Source organism: Pelodiscus sinensis, chromosome 5, assembly GCF_049634645.1.
Source record: "Pelodiscus sinensis isolate JC-2024 chromosome 5, ASM4963464v1, whole genome shotgun sequence".
Lineage (NCBI taxonomy): Eukaryota > Metazoa > Chordata > Testudines > Trionychidae > Pelodiscus > Pelodiscus sinensis.
In genome coordinates this window covers 108204779-108220496 of record NC_134715.1, presented here as the reverse complement: position 1 = coordinate 108220496, position 15718 = coordinate 108204779, and the positions used below count along the sequence as shown (strand labels likewise).

The 15718-nt window shown below is 41.4% G+C and overlaps 1 long non-coding RNA gene across 1 annotated transcript in view; it reads right to left on the bottom strand.

Moving 5' to 3' along the window:
• LOC142829479 (uncharacterized) overlaps nucleotides 1-9869 on the bottom strand; it is a 56223-nt gene extending 46354 nt beyond the window's left edge. The window contains exon 1 of the long non-coding RNA XR_012903904.1: nucleotides 9735-9869. This is a non-coding gene — a long non-coding RNA (uncharacterized LOC142829479). The remainder of the gene's footprint in view (nucleotides 1-9734) is intronic.
• Nucleotides 9870-15718: the final 5849 nt, after the last annotated feature.

The window sequence follows — 15718 nt, the reverse complement described above, 5'->3', positions numbered from 1 at the left end:
CCAAGTCAACATCTTCATAGCTAAGGAAGGCTGAGAAGTGTGAATAACTGAGTCAGTCTGCAGATTGCGTATGAGGAATATGGTCAGGCTTCATCTCTCAAGAAACTACATGGACCACTTGCACTCTTTTGATCTTTTGCAAAGGCCTGATGCAGCTTCACTTTTGAGCACCACTCTTGTAAGTACTACTAGCTGAAACCATGGCCAAACTTAAAAATTCACCCACCAGGCTCCTCATAAATGAATGTAGCAACAGGTATCTGGTGAGATATCTGTTCTTGGGGCAAGGGGAAATGCAGCCTAGAAGCTGGGGAGGGGCTGGGAGAAGCCACAGGGGCATAGGCCCACCCATACTGGCAGCTCAGACCCTTGTAGGCTCTGAGCTGGGCCAGTAGGGAGGGATGAGATATAGTGGGAATGATGAAGATGGGAGAGCAGATGCAGCCACCAAAGCACAGGCCCTACGGACTCAAAGATACCCTCCCTTCTCCCCACCATCACTGCACCGCTAGCCACAGAAATATTGCACATCTCACTGAATCCCACTATATCCCCACAGAGAACACCCAAAATCTAGAGCCCCCCGCCCCCAATGCAGTGAATCTCCCTGCACCCTCAGAAAAAAAAACCCTCAACTGTTCTGGTATCAATGACATCTACAAAGCACTAAATGATGCCAATACACACCATTTGGGGCACTAAATGAAGGACAGTGGTAGAAATGTAGCCGTGTTAGTCTGGTGCAGCTGAAACACAGTCCTGTTTTTTGTTTTAAATGAAGGACAGTGCCCCACAACAGTAAAAACAAACTAGTTAATCTCTCTTTCTTACACACACACACACACACACACACAGGGCTAGCCATTTGAATCTATTCACAAAGCCTGCACCATTTGAGGAGCTCACCTAAAGTTACTGCAACTCTCAAAGTGAAATTCATTTGAAAGCCTGAAACCACCAACTGCTACCTTATGTCACTTGACAAGCATGAAAAAGAACAAGTTTTGCTTCACTCCAACAGGGAATTATAAACAGCCCCATGTACGCTCAAGACATTATGAGCCTTACTGAACCTCTCAAATCTGATCGTTTTGTGTGGGTTGAGGTTTTGTAACGGAAGTTTTGCATAAGTCTCCTGCCAAGTAGATAATTGTCTAAGATGTGATTAGCTTCACCGATTTACATCCACTTTCTTTTGTGGACACTTCTGATTGTAGGTGACACACAGTGTGATTCACACTACGTGGCTAAGATCAGAAGAGCCCAAGACTATGAAAAAGTTCTCAAATGAAACAGCTTAATCACATCCCTATTCTGTAGGTCTATTTTTGGCAATAACATCAGTCTCATGTACAATGATACTCTCTATTCCTTAAATTGCCAATTGTATTGCTGATTTTCTTTTTACAATAATATCCCCAGCAATTTCAGATTCAAGTTCTGTCTGGAGTTTTTTTGTTCTCAATCCCATTGAGAGGGAGCACAGGCAGATATTTGATAGATTTTTAATTTTGGTGACCAAGTCCCCAATCCTACAGCAATTTACTCATGTGCCTAGCATGAACACATTATCAATAAACTACAGCCTATATTGGAACAGGATACCATACTCAAAGAGGCTCTGGGAGACAGACCCATAGTCTCCTATAGACAACCACCTAACCTCAAGATGATTCTTACCAACCACCACAGGACATACCACACTAATACCAATCCTGGTACCTTCCCTTGCAACAAACCCCGTTGCCAGCTTTGTCCACATATTCATTCTGCTGATACCATTATTGGACCTAACCAAGTGAGTTATAAGATCAAGAACACATATTCCTGCGCATCCAGAAATATAATTTATGCTATCATGTGCCGAAAGTGTCCGTCTGCTATGTACATTGGACAAACATCTCAGACACTTCGCCAAAGGATTAATGCCCACAAAACAGATATCAGACAAGATCACAAAGAGAAAACAGTTTCTTGCCACTTTAACCAGAAAGGACAGTCTCTAAATGACTTAGCCACCTGCATTCTGCTACAAAGACCTTTTACATCTGCACTTGAAAGGGAATCCTCTGAACTGTCATTCATGTTAAAATTCGACACTTGCCAACAAGGACTTAACAAGTCTTTGAACTTTCTCACCCATTACCAAGACAGTTTCCCCAATTATCACCTGTAATACCATTAACTCACAAACATCCCACTCTCCCTACCTTTAATATCAGCAATTCACAGACACTTACCTTCCTTCCTCCCCCTTCCCACCCCCCCGCATCCCCCTTCTGTTCTGCAATGTGATTTGTCCTTTTCATATTTGTTCATTTTTTTTAATTGTATCCTTTGGTATATATGGTTGTGACTGCTTTCTTCCACTATTTGATCTGAGGAAGTGGGTCTGGCCCACGAAAGCTCATCATCTAATAAACCATCTTGTTAGTCTTTAAAGTGCTACATTGTCCTGCATTTTGCTTCAACTACCCCAGACTAACACGGCTACATTTCTATCACTATCCTAGCATGAAGCATGCGCATAATCCAGTTGACTCCAGAGGATTAAAACTAAGAATGTGTGTAACTCTTTCAGGATCAGGATCTAAATGGTATTTATTTTTATATGTTTCAGGAATAGGGCTGTTGATAATTTGGTGCTGAACATTTAGTTCAACACTGCAATTTAGATCAGAAGACAGCATGTCTTGTGCTTACGTCACTGAGATACAACGTGGGAGAGCTGGGTTCAATTTCTGGCTCTGCCATGAACTCCCGGAGGGACCTTGAGCAACTTCTATAAAATATGTCTACACAGATCATGGCTGTGAGCCTCCCAGGTTGGCTTTGCACCGCCATGCCAAAATTAGGCATGTAGACAGCACACTGAAGTTGCAACTTGGACTAGATCTTGGATTCTGAAGCCTACAGCTATTTCTGGCATGATAGCACAATACTGAATTTGTCAACCCAGGCTGGAAAGCTCTCTGCTGCAGACTATGTAGGTGTGCCCTTACTCCTGATCCTGCACAGGATTCCAACCAGGGAGACTATAGCACTCATGCAGAGCTCTGTTGTGCATACAAAAAGTCACACACAACCTATCCGTTGCAGGATGCACTCCTTAACTTTTCTGTGGCTCAACTGTAAAATGGGGATAATAATTCCTCCCTCACCTTTCCCCTACTCATTCTGTATTTATATTGTAAACTCTTTGCGGCAGGGACTATCATACAATGTATAGCCCTTTTCTCAGCTCTGTCCTGGCTTCTAGATGATACCATCATGTAACTGAGTAGTTACAATGATGATGATGAATCTGTTTGATTATTCCTTTATACTTCCCCCTATAGCGTGATCAAAGCGACAGGGTGTACAGCTCTGAACTCAGCATAGTCCATGACACAAGACTAATTACCTCATTTATATTCTGGAGATCTAAAGTAGGGTGGATCATAATTTCCTCAGCTCTCACCACATACGTCTTATGTTCCACACAACTCAGAACCTGAAGTGTGCAGTTTATTACAATATTAAGATAAATTGTTTTAGGTATGTGGTACATAATTCATAAGGAAATATGCAAAAGCAAATAGATTTGTCCAATTTCCATTTTCATTGGGATTGAAGGAAATTGTTCATTGTCTCCAACTATAAAGGTACATTTTCCATTTTCTAGATATAATGCTTGGAAACTAAGTGCTGTGAGAATAGTTTTGGGGAAAAAAACATATTTTAAGGCTTGGTCTACATTTCAAAACTCGTAATTGTGTAGTTATATCAGCCAGGGGAGTGAAAATCACAACCCTGGCCCACATAGTCAGGCCAATATAATCCCAAGGGTAAACACACCAGTTATACTGCCATAGCTAACATCATTCAGGCTGTGTCCAGACTCAGGGGTTTTTTCGAAAAAAGTAGCCTTTTTTCGAAAAAACCTCACCTGCGTCTAGACTGCAGCTGCGTTCTTTCGAAATTAAATCGAAAGAACGCAGCTTTTCTTTCGATGGCGGTAAACCTCATTTCACGAGGAAGAACGCCTTCTTTCGAAAGTTCCTCTTTCGAAAGAAGGCGTTCTTCAATGTAAATAGGGCTTCTTCGAAAGAGAGCATCCAGACTCACTGGATGCTTTCTTTCAAAAAAGCAAGCCGCTTTTTCGAAAGTTCAACGTGCAGTCTAGACGCTCTCTTTCGAAAGAGGCTCTTTTGAAAGTATCTTTCGAAAGAGCCTCTTTCGAAAGAGGCTTGCAGTCTAGACATAGCCTCAGTGAAGAGGTGTTTCCTACAATGGCAGAAAGACTTCTTTCTTGGTGCATGCTGCCTTAGCCCTATGGAACTATATCTGCCTAGGCTCCTTAGTGTGGACATAGATTTAATCAATACTCAAAAGAAATTGAGACAATGATAACATCATGGTCTCAACCTGCATAGTGCTGAGATTTCTGAAGAGATCAAACTCCTTTTGCTCTTAAAGGGAGTTAAAATATGGCCCTCAGTGCATTCTACAAGGTGTTATGTATCCTGAAATCCAGTTGAAGTTATAGGAATCTGTTTTTACCATTGACTTCAATGTGATCAGAGTTAGGCCAACACTGGGAACTTTTATGTAATTTATTATGTGCATTATGTTAGCACATAACTGAGTGGCCCCAAACATGGACTAAGATCCTGCAGTGCTGGTTCTATAGAAACAGAATAAAAAGGTGGGTCTCTGCCCCAAAGAGATTACACTTTAAAAGATTTTTAAAACCCCCTTGCAAATAGCCAGCATTCCACGCAGATAAACAATGATTAGCAAAATTGCAGAACGGAAGCTGGAAAAGTAAAATGAAATCTCATCTGAGAGTTTCAGGCCTTTTGATGGAGGAATAGCTGCTTATGTCCCAAATAGAGTCAGACAGAAATATGCTTTCCAGAAGCAGGGGGAACAGGATTCTTCCAGACTGAGGTATGACAACCTGATATACCTCCAAACAGATTACAATCACCACTTAGAAATTATTCATTCCTGGATAGATGGAGGTTGGGTGGGGGGGGAAGACAAGTGTCAGGAGTGAACCTGAAGTACAGATATCACAAACAGACAGTATTCATTCCAGTGCACTCAAATCCAGTTGTGTGTCACCAGGAACAAATTCACAAGAAGATTGTGTAGAAGTCTGAGTTAACATTCATTGGATTGAAAAGTCTCCAGGGTAGCCATGTTAGTCTGTAACTTTAAAAAACAGTGAGTGGTCCTGTGGTACCTGAGAGACTAACAAAATTTATATATAGTATGATGAGCTTTCATGTGCAAAACCCACTTCTTCAGATGAGACGAGCTGAAGAAGTGGGTTTTCCCACAAAGCCTCATGACACTATATATATATGATTTCAGTGTTTCCCAAAGTGGTCCGTGGACCCACTCTTAAAAAGCTGCTGCTGAGTTGCTCTGGTTTATTTACTTACCAGCTCCGCGGCCATGGAGCCTCATGGCTTCCATTGGCTGTGGTTCTCTGCGAGGCTCTGTTTCTGTGGAACCAGGAAGTAAACATACTGGAGCTGCCTGGTAACAGCTCTCTAAGAGTGGGTCCATGGACTACTCTGAGAAACACGGATATATTTGTTAGTCTATAAGGTGCCACAGGACTACTTGTTTTAATTCATTGGGTTGGTTCATCCAAGCTTGATCTTCCTTTCAATTGCTGTCTCATTCCAGATTCCAACAAACCCCCAAGGGTATGTCTACACTACCACCCTAGTTCGAACTAGGATGGTTAATGTAGTCATACAAACTTGCAAATGAAGCCCGGGATTTGAATTTCCCGGGCTTCATTTGCATGTTGCCGGGCGCCGCCATTTTTAAATGTCCGCTAGTGCAGACTCCGTGCCCACGGCTACACATGGCACGAACTAGGTAGGCTTCCTATTCCGAACTATCTAGTTCGTGCCACGTGTAGCCGCGGGCACTGAGTCCGCACTAGCGGACATTTAAAAATGGCGGCGCCCAGCATCATGCAAATGAAGCCCGGGAAATTCAAATCCCGGGCTTCATTTGCAAGTTCGTATGACTACATTAACCACCCTAGTTCGAACTAGGGTGGTAGTGTAGACATACCCCAAAAGTCACTGTGAAAGTCAAACACGACTACCTAGTTTTACCTGCTTCCAGCATAAGAATTTTACAGTGAGTTTCATACTGGGACTATATAATAGATGCCCCCTGACATCTCAGCTAGGGAAACAAATTAAAAATCTGCCTCCGTAGAAGGTATTTAACATACTAAAATCTGCATCCAAAAGGCAAGTCTGTTTAAGTGTTGCCTGGGAGGAAGAACAGCCTTGGAATGGTAGCAAAGTGGTAAAAATTCATAAAACATTTCATAACGGTTTTGGGACAAAGATTTGTGCATTCACTGGAGATGATCCTTAGTGTTTTCCCTAATTTGGAGTGGATGAAACAGAAAATGTGAAAAAAATATTATTCTGAGTTTAGATTCTCATCTTGTGCATTGTGTATGTCTGAACTCTACTGCCCACCTCTAATTCAGATGTGAACCCTGGAAGAGTAGAGACTGTGGTCTCACTCTGTTTATACAGCACCAAACACACTGCCATCTCAAATAAAAAGAATAATGCTCAGTCAGAGTTGCACACTCAGCGTATATCTAGACTGTATCCCTCGATTGGCAGAGGGATGCAGATTAGGCAGGTTGACTTTGCAAATAAGGCAGGGATTTAAATTTCCTGCACCTAATTTGCATAAAAATGGCTGCCACATTTTGCCGACTCAGCACTTCATTGGCAAAAAGTGGCAGTCTAGAGGGGGATCTGTCGAGAAAGAAAGCCTTTTTCGACAGATCCTTAATGTCTCCTGCAAGGAGGTTTCTAGGATCTGATGAAAAAGGCTTTCTTTCTTGACAGAGCCCCCTCTAGACTGCCGTTTTTTGCCAACAAAGTGCTGAGTCGGCAAAACATGGCTGCCATTTTATGCAAATTAGGCGTGGGATATTTAAACCCCTGTCACATTTGCAATGTTGACCTGCCTAATCTGCATCCCTCTGCCAACAGAGGGATGGAGTCCAGATATACCCTTAGGCTGTGTCTAGACTGGCAAGTTTTTCCACAAAATCATCTGATTTTGCAGAAAAACTTGCCAGCTGTCTACAATGGCCATCTGAATTTCCGCAAGAATACTGACGATCTCATGTAAGATCGTCAGTGTTCTTGCGGAAATACTGTGCTGCTCCAGTTCAGGCAAAAGCCCTCTTGCGCAAATCATTTGCGCAAGAGGGCCAGTATAAACAGCACAGTACTGTTTTCTGCAAAAAAGCCCTGATCGCAAAAATGGCGATTGGGGCTTTTTTTGCAGAAAACCGCATCTAGATTGGCCACAGATGCTTTTCTGCAAAAAGTACTTTTGCGGAAAAGCATCCTGCCAATCTAGACGTGCTTTTCCGAAAATGCTTTTAACGGAAAACTTTTCCATTAAAAGCATTTTCAGAAAATCATGTCAGTGTAGACCTAGCCTTAGAGTACCTCTCCACAGCAGTGTTATTTTGGAATAACAGACACTATTCCAAAATAACATAGTCCATGTCTACATTACAAGTAACTATTTTGACAATGTCAAAAAAATGTTGAGCTGGAGAACCTCTTGCTTTTACTCTTGTGACCCTCATTTTATGAGGGCTAAGGGAGGTTGGAGGAAGAGTGCTCTTCCTTGGACTTCCTGCTGTATAGACAGCACCAAAAGCTGAAATAAGCTATTTCGACTTACGCTACACAATTGATGTAGCTAAAGTTGCATAGCTTATTTCAGCTTTAGCCTTGCTGTGTAGAGGTGCTCATAGAGAGCCAATCAATGTAAACATAGGGTTGCTTTAAATAGGAGACTAGCGGAAGCCAGATGGGCATGAAATCACTGAGAAATGTTTCATAAACTTTTCCTGCAATCAAATATAATTGAAATAACACTAGATTGTGGACTTTAGCAGGTGGGCAGCACATGCAGCTGCTTCTGCCAGTTGATTTCCAAAGAATACATAAATAAAACATTTTGCAGAAGATGACATCTGGGGAAAAAGGTTAACCCAGATGGAATGCTCAGTTTGAATCTTCATTCTTCCAACAGCTTTCTGGAGCTTGCATTTTTAACAATACAGGCAGAATTTTTTTTTTAAAGCAATCTTGTCATTTGCAGGGAGCTACAATATAGATGTGCAGTTTTACCTTTGTTATAAAAGTCTTCAATTCTGATTTGTAGTTCTGATTTAATTGAGAAATTGGATGAGCTAAGGGAACCTCTGGTAGGTCACTACAGAGAAGTCCAGATTGGATCTCGCAGTGGTTTCACATGACTTTGACCAGAAAGTTGGCTATTTGGAATAAATTTTGCTTTAATCTTTTATTTGTGTTTGAAATCAACACTCCAAGCAATCATAGGGAAAGGGTGCGTGGACCAAACCAAGGGTTAAAAATGTTTCTATAAAGCCGATATATAGACTCTGGTAAGTTTAATGTATCTATACTAAATACTATAATTCTGTTGTACAAGTAACCAATTGCCCATTCTTTTCAGGGTTGCCTTATTCTTATAGACAAATGCAATGTAAAGACTTACACAGCCAGCCTGTTCCATTACTACTTAGATCTGAAATGGTGTTTTAAACACTTCAGTCTACAAAAGCAGGACTTGCCCCATGACACAGCAAGAGCAATCAGCACAGAGATTCTATTAGACAACAGCAAAATTAGATGTAAAATACTCCATTTCATACCTCTGAGTTCTTGGACTACCCATGTGTACACATTGTCCACTGAGTACTTTATAAATCAACCAAACTTTCCAAAGTACAGCAGGGAAACAATTGACAAAAGCACTATGTAGAGGAATGATCCCTATGGTGCTGAGACTTAACAGGAAATAACTGAATATGAGAGACTTGTAAAACCACTCGTCTCCATTTTGTGATGTAGAAATCAGCTGGCATTGCTTCTTTCTTAATGATAAAAGAACCCCCCTGGAAAATGCAGAGAGTCCCTGAAAGCACAGAGCAGGAAGAGACAATGTTGAGCTAAGCTGTCAAAGAGATGATTGAAGTGGCCTTTTGAAAATGTTTTACTTTAGTGAGATTAAGCTTGTATATTGAAGTTAACATTTGGTTCTATGATTATTTGTTAGTCACCATAAAAATAGATAGTCCTTAGCCTGACTTGCTTATGTACTATAGAAGAGATTCTAACCCAACAAGTACCAGTCGTAGGGTTGACAACTCTCCTGACCAGACATTAGTGTTAATGGCATCTGGTCTATGAGAGCTCACAATTCTAAGCAGTAACAATGAGGAGAGAAAAAAGAGAAATATGTGGCAAGGGATCAGGCTGAACAAGGAACACAGCAATGATTGTGTGATTGCTTTGGGATCAGCCAAACCTTATCGTCTGATCTTCTAACTCTCTCCTATGGTTATTTCAGGAGGCGGCAAACTAAAAGAATCCATTCAGGTTATGGAAGGGTTTTGTTTTGTGTGTCATTTTATGTAGTCACTGTGGGGGTCGAGTGTCATCAAGCTACAGCCTGGTGAGCCAAGGTGACTTTATCCCTGAACATTAACACACACACACACACACACACACACACACACACACGGGAAGGAAGGAAGAGGAGCTAGGAGACTGAAATAAATATTAAAAAGGATGTGTCAATATTTAGTTTGTCATTACCTTCACTCAAAATCTTTAATCCTATTTCCCCATAAACTCTCTTACCTTTCATGCAAACGTAAAGGTTTCTAGGGAAGCAGATCCCTGTTGGTGCCCCATTCTCCCCAAGCTCAATATTTCCCCCCCAAGAAGATTGTCTCTTCTCCTGCCCCTTTCTGGGGTTGTTTTTTTTCCTAGGCACTCTTTCAAATCTTCCTCTCCTCTATCTTCTTGAATGCTGCCTCTCTCCCTTGAACTGAGCTTGAGCTAGTTTATATAGTCCCAAACTCCTCCACTCCTAGCAGCCTCTTTGATGATTGATTAATTGGAGTCAGATGCTTGAGGATTTTTTCTCCACCTTTATGTGACAGTTCACTCTATCATAATGTGCTCATGGGAGGCAAAACTGGGAGGAGAAAGGAAAGATGACATCAGAAGATGGTGGGTGTTAGAATAGAGGACACAGTAGAGTTTCACATATCACTTAATATCTAGTTCTCATGGAGAACTTTTCCTCCATAGCTCTCAAAGTATTTTATAAATAAGACTTGTATAATTTCCTTCATTGCAGAGTCAGGAAATATGAGGCACAGGGAAGGGAAATGACTTATCTAGGTAACCCAGAAAACAACTGGGAGAACCAAAAATTGAACACAGATCTCTTGAATCTCAAGCTTGTGCTCTATCCAGTAAACTATACAGCCTTCCTCTGGATCTTCTGGTGTCACAATTCAAACACATAGGTACCTGGTGTTTACAACACCACATCTGACTTTTTTCATGTCTCTTTGTAAAGTATTAGAAATGCCTGTGTCCATGAATACCTGTTGTTCTCTTTAGAAGTTATATGCTGAATTACCATGGCAACCAACTGTGGCATGTAGAAAATAGGTGTAGCATAGCTGTATGCATGAATTTTTAGGCCCCTTAAATTTTGCTTTTTGCATAAGTTCTAAACAATCCAAAGCCATGAAAAATGAATTGGTAAAAGATTTTTTACTAATTTAATCCAATTGTAATTATTGTATGCATGATACATCAATGATAGAAACCAGGTAACCTTTGGATGTACTAGGTAATCTATTCTTCTACCATTTGGATTAAATGGAAATCTTCTTTAGCTGCAGTTAGGAGTAAGGGTTTTAGCTTCCAAGGGCTTAGAGCTGGAGGATTTAATTGCACTCTAGTTCATTACAGTCAGCTGAGGAAAGTCTTTAATTACATGTAGTGTAAAGAGATCATTTTAAAAATTCTTTAAGGCAGGAAACATTTTCCAGTGGTGGTATAACTAGTATAAAACTATGTATTGTTATTCCAAACATGTGCAGTGTCAACTGAAGCATCTGCCTGGTCTTATTGCTGTAACATTTCCTCTCCCTTTTCCCTCCAGTCTAGATTATTCCTCATTTTACACTGCAACCGCTTCAGGATAGGAACTATGTTTTTCTCTATCTGGACCATGAACCTTTATGATGCTGTATAAATAATATCATTAGCTTAAGTCACTGCTATATTATAATGGAACTCTTATTTGCCTGATTCATTAAAAAATGCAACCAACATCCGTGCTGCAGATGTAGTCACAGGGTTGCACATGCATTTAAAATTGAGGTTCTGAAGCACTGGCTGGTTTTCTGTACCACAAAAGATATTCATACTTTTTTATTGGCTTTTGCCTTATGTTACATCTTTGTCAGCTGAAAATGAATTCACATTTGTTGTTCTAATATCAGTAAGAATTGTAATTACAGAGAATTACAGATATTTTGATTACATGAAGAGTTGATTTAAAAGACCTAAAGCTGACATTAACAATTTGCATTTTATATTGACCACATACGTACAATGATCACCTTCTTCATGTAGCAGGGCAGGTGTGATGTGACATGGAGAGGGGAAGAAATCACATACGTGTGAAATTTTGATTATTTCAAAAATATTTGAATAAGCTTCTGTTAACAAGTCAAAGCAGTAAGTAGGAGGAAGAATCCCTATAATGAGGCTGGGTATGAAGGAAGATTGTTTGAGCAAATGTATCTCATCAATATAATGATCACTTCTAATCAAAGACCAAGTAGCTATTGTTCCATATTCCAGAAAAGACACACGCATATTGTACGACTTATACTATATGGCACAATAATTCTCCCTTGAGCACACTGCACTTATTCAATGGCTATTTTAATGATTTGGCTAATGAATTCAACCTTAGAGTGCATGATCTTGTAATTACATGGCTCAGGATCCACATCAGCCAATCAAAGGGTTCCTTCACTCCAATTTTGTATTGTTTCAGGCTGCAGCTAGCAGAGCACTTCAACACTTGCTTAATATTAGCACATGATTAGCCAGTGAGACTAGTTACATGTTTAAATGCTTTATTCTTGCCACCCCTTTCCCAGCTAGCTTCCCTTTGTGGGCACTGATTGCTGTTCTTGTAGTAACCGAGGGTGAATCTATACTGCAGGGGGGGTTTTCAGAAAAATGTCTGTTTTTCCAAAAATCTTAATTTATGTCCACACTGCTATTGTGTTATTTCAAACGAAAATTGAAAGAATGCAGGGGTTTTTCTGACATTGGTAAACCTCATTCTACAAGGAAGAACACTTTTTCCAAAAGAGCTCTTTCAGAAAAAGGCGTTTGTGGATACGAAAGAGGGAGTTCTTTCAAAAGAAGAACCCTCCAGGAAAAAAGCACAGGTGTCCTGGTGGACACTCCGTCCACACTAATCACAGCTCTATAGTTCCTGTCTTCTGCCAGCTCCCACCCATTCCCACGGGCAGGTGCAGGTCTGTGTGCGGGCCCCAGGGAGGGCGAAGCTGCTCCAGGCCCCTCTCCTGCACATGGGATCCCACTGTGGCTGGACACAGAGTGAGTGGCAATGTGACTGAATGCATGGGGCCTGGCGTGCCTCTCAGACTTGGCCCTGGTGCCCCGATCATGTTGGAAAGGTTGCAGGATCAGCGATATGTGTTATGCCTAAATGTGTGCACAGCTGCAGGTTCCACTGTTTACCATGTTCAGAACTGAAATAGTGACCCCTGTCAGAAATACTCTTTTACTGACTAGACAAGATCAAACATCAGCACTTAAGTCAAATAACCTAAGAGGACAGATATTAATTGAATCTAAATTCTGGAGTAGAAATATAGAAAATCTTAAGAATTTCTAGTCAGTGTTGTTTTTTCTTTAAAACATGTAAAATAATAAACTCTGTTTTTTTAAAGTCTTTGTTTTCTACAAGACTACACTTTATGCAGTAAAGATCTAAAATAATACATATCCACATAGCAGTCATTTAGCTGTTAACAAAAAGAGATAATGGCATTTTGGAATGTTGTAGAAGCCAGATGACTTGACTGCTCTGAAAAATGAAATCTGGGGATAATGAGTCACAGTAGAGGTGATCCTTTAAAAAGAAACCTTAGCAAACTCTCGGATTTTAAAATAACTTTACTGAGATCAAGTGGAGCTGTCTTCGGCTATGATGAAGAAGCTAACAGCAAGTATCGCACTGTGCAGATAATTCCAGTAGCCTAGCAGCACTCGTTTGCAGAGTGCTCAGACTGGAAAGACAAAGTAAAGGAAATACAGGCCTATGCCAACTCCAACAATAGTCATGAGTTCTTCAATGCAGTTAGGGCAATTTATGGACTGTCAAAATAGGGTGTCACTCCCCTACCATTAGCAGATGGAGCCTTGCAATTGTTAACAACAGCATTTTCAATGTGATCACCAGTCTACCTGTCCGTGTCAATGTGGATGAAGAACTTTCCATCTGTGAGATCCAAGCAGACACAAAAATGATAAACGATAAAAAGGCCAGAGGCACTGATGGAATCCCAGATGAAATATTCAAATGGGGAGGTCCATCCATAATGTTGTGTCTATACTCCCTCATTCTGATAATCTGGAGAGAAGAAACTATACCCACTGAGCTCAGACAGGTGACAGGATGTACTGTGGAAACTACCGAGGGATCTCTCTTGCTTTCAACCGCAGGTAAAATTTTCATCCAAGTACTTCTGAACTATCTCCTTCCACTGGCAGAAAAAGTCCTTCTGGAGTCACAATGTAGCTTCCAACCAGGGCAAAGAATGACTGATATAACCTTTTCTTCCCACCTAAAACAAGAGAAGTGTTGGGAGCAATGTCAGCCTCTGTATATGGCATTATTCAATTTGACTAAAGCATTGGACTCTGTCAACCATGAGGTCCTCTGGAAGATCCTGCAACACTTCAGCTATCTACCAAAATTTGTCAATATTATATGTCTCTTACACTACAACATGCAGGCCATGATACTCAACAATGGTGACACAACTGAAATGATGTAAGGTCTGGAGTCAAACAAGGGTGTGTGATAGCACCTACATTATTTAATATCTCCAGGTTATTGGAGATGACCTACAAGGCATAGTCGAAATAACCTACTAGATGCATGGTAACATCTTGAATCTGGGATGCTTCAGAGCCAAGACAAGACCACATAATATCAGTGGTAGAACTTCAGCATGCTGACAATACCGAGGTCCGTCCCATCTCAGAAAATGGTCTCCAAGCAATTGTCGATATTTTTGCTGTGGCCTATCTCAGGTTGGGACTGACTCTCAATACACAAAAGACCAACATTCTCTTTCAGCCAACACCGACCACACCGTTACCTTAACCAATCATCACGGTGGACCACCAAGTGCTGGAGAACATTAACAGCTTCCCCTATAACAGAAGCTATCTGTCCAGCAATGCTGACATTGATGATGAAATCCACCACTGCATCTCCAGTGCCAGTGCAGCTTATGGACATTTACAGAGGAGAGTATTTGATAACTGTGACATCAAGACACAAAGATCTACATCTACAATGCCACAGTCATTCTGACATTGCTATATGGAGCTGAAGCCTGGACTCCCTATAGATGTCATGTTAAAGATTTGGAGAAATTCCACCAAAGGTACAAGAGAAGACTATTGGGCATCATATGGCAGGACAGATAGGCCAATGTTAGTCCTCACAGAGGCTGATTCCTGCAGCATTGAGTCGATAATTGTCCACAGGGAGCTACAATGGTCTGGCCATGTCAGGATGCCTGATACATGCTTGCCTAAACAGATTTTCTACACTCAGCTAAGGACTGGGGCAAGGTCTTGTAAGGGCAGAGGAAGTGCTAAAAAGACCTCCTGAAGAACACCTTGGTAAAGTGCAACAGTGACACTGACATCTGGGACGGGTAGGTGGAGGATTGGGGAACCTGGAGGACCACCATTAAGAATGGTGTCCCACACTTTGAGATCAAGCATTGTCTCCATGAAGATCAGATAGCCTGATGTAAAAAGCATGCCTGGGCCTGCATTGGTACCATTAGTGTCACTGCTGATGGAGATAGAGACCTCACAAGCAGCCACTGCCAGAGAGTGTTCCTTGCTAGAAGTGGCTTAATTTCTCATCTTTGCATTCATTGGTTATAGGTGTCCAAGGGGAAATCTTACTCAATTTGAGGGATCCCAGAGAAACTGAGAGAGGCTTAGACAGATGTTAATATGAGTGACACCATGTGACTATATATTACACAATCACCGCATAAATAGTATCTACCTTCATAGAGTACACAACACATATGATTAAATTATTATCATAGTGATATGATCACGTTTGTTTCCAGACATTGGTCTGTTTATAAGACACCAATCTCCACAGTTCATGGGTCCTCTGAACACTAGTCTGGAAAGCCTGACTGCTACTTTTCTCTTTACAGGCAGTCCCTGGGTTACGTACAAGATAGGGACTGTAGGTTTGTTCTTAAGTTGAATCTGTATGTAAGTCGGAACTGGCGTCCAGATTCAGCTGCTGCTGAAACTGATCAGCGGCTGATTCCAGGAAGCCCGGGGCAGGAGCTTCCTGTAGTCAGCCACTGGTCAGTTTCAGCAGCGGCTGACTTGGGGACGCCTGGGGCAGAGCAGCTGGGGTGCTGCTGGGTTGGTCCAGTAGTGCCGCTGCTCCTCGGCGCTACTGGACCAACCCAGCAGCACCCAAGCTGCTCTGCCCCAGG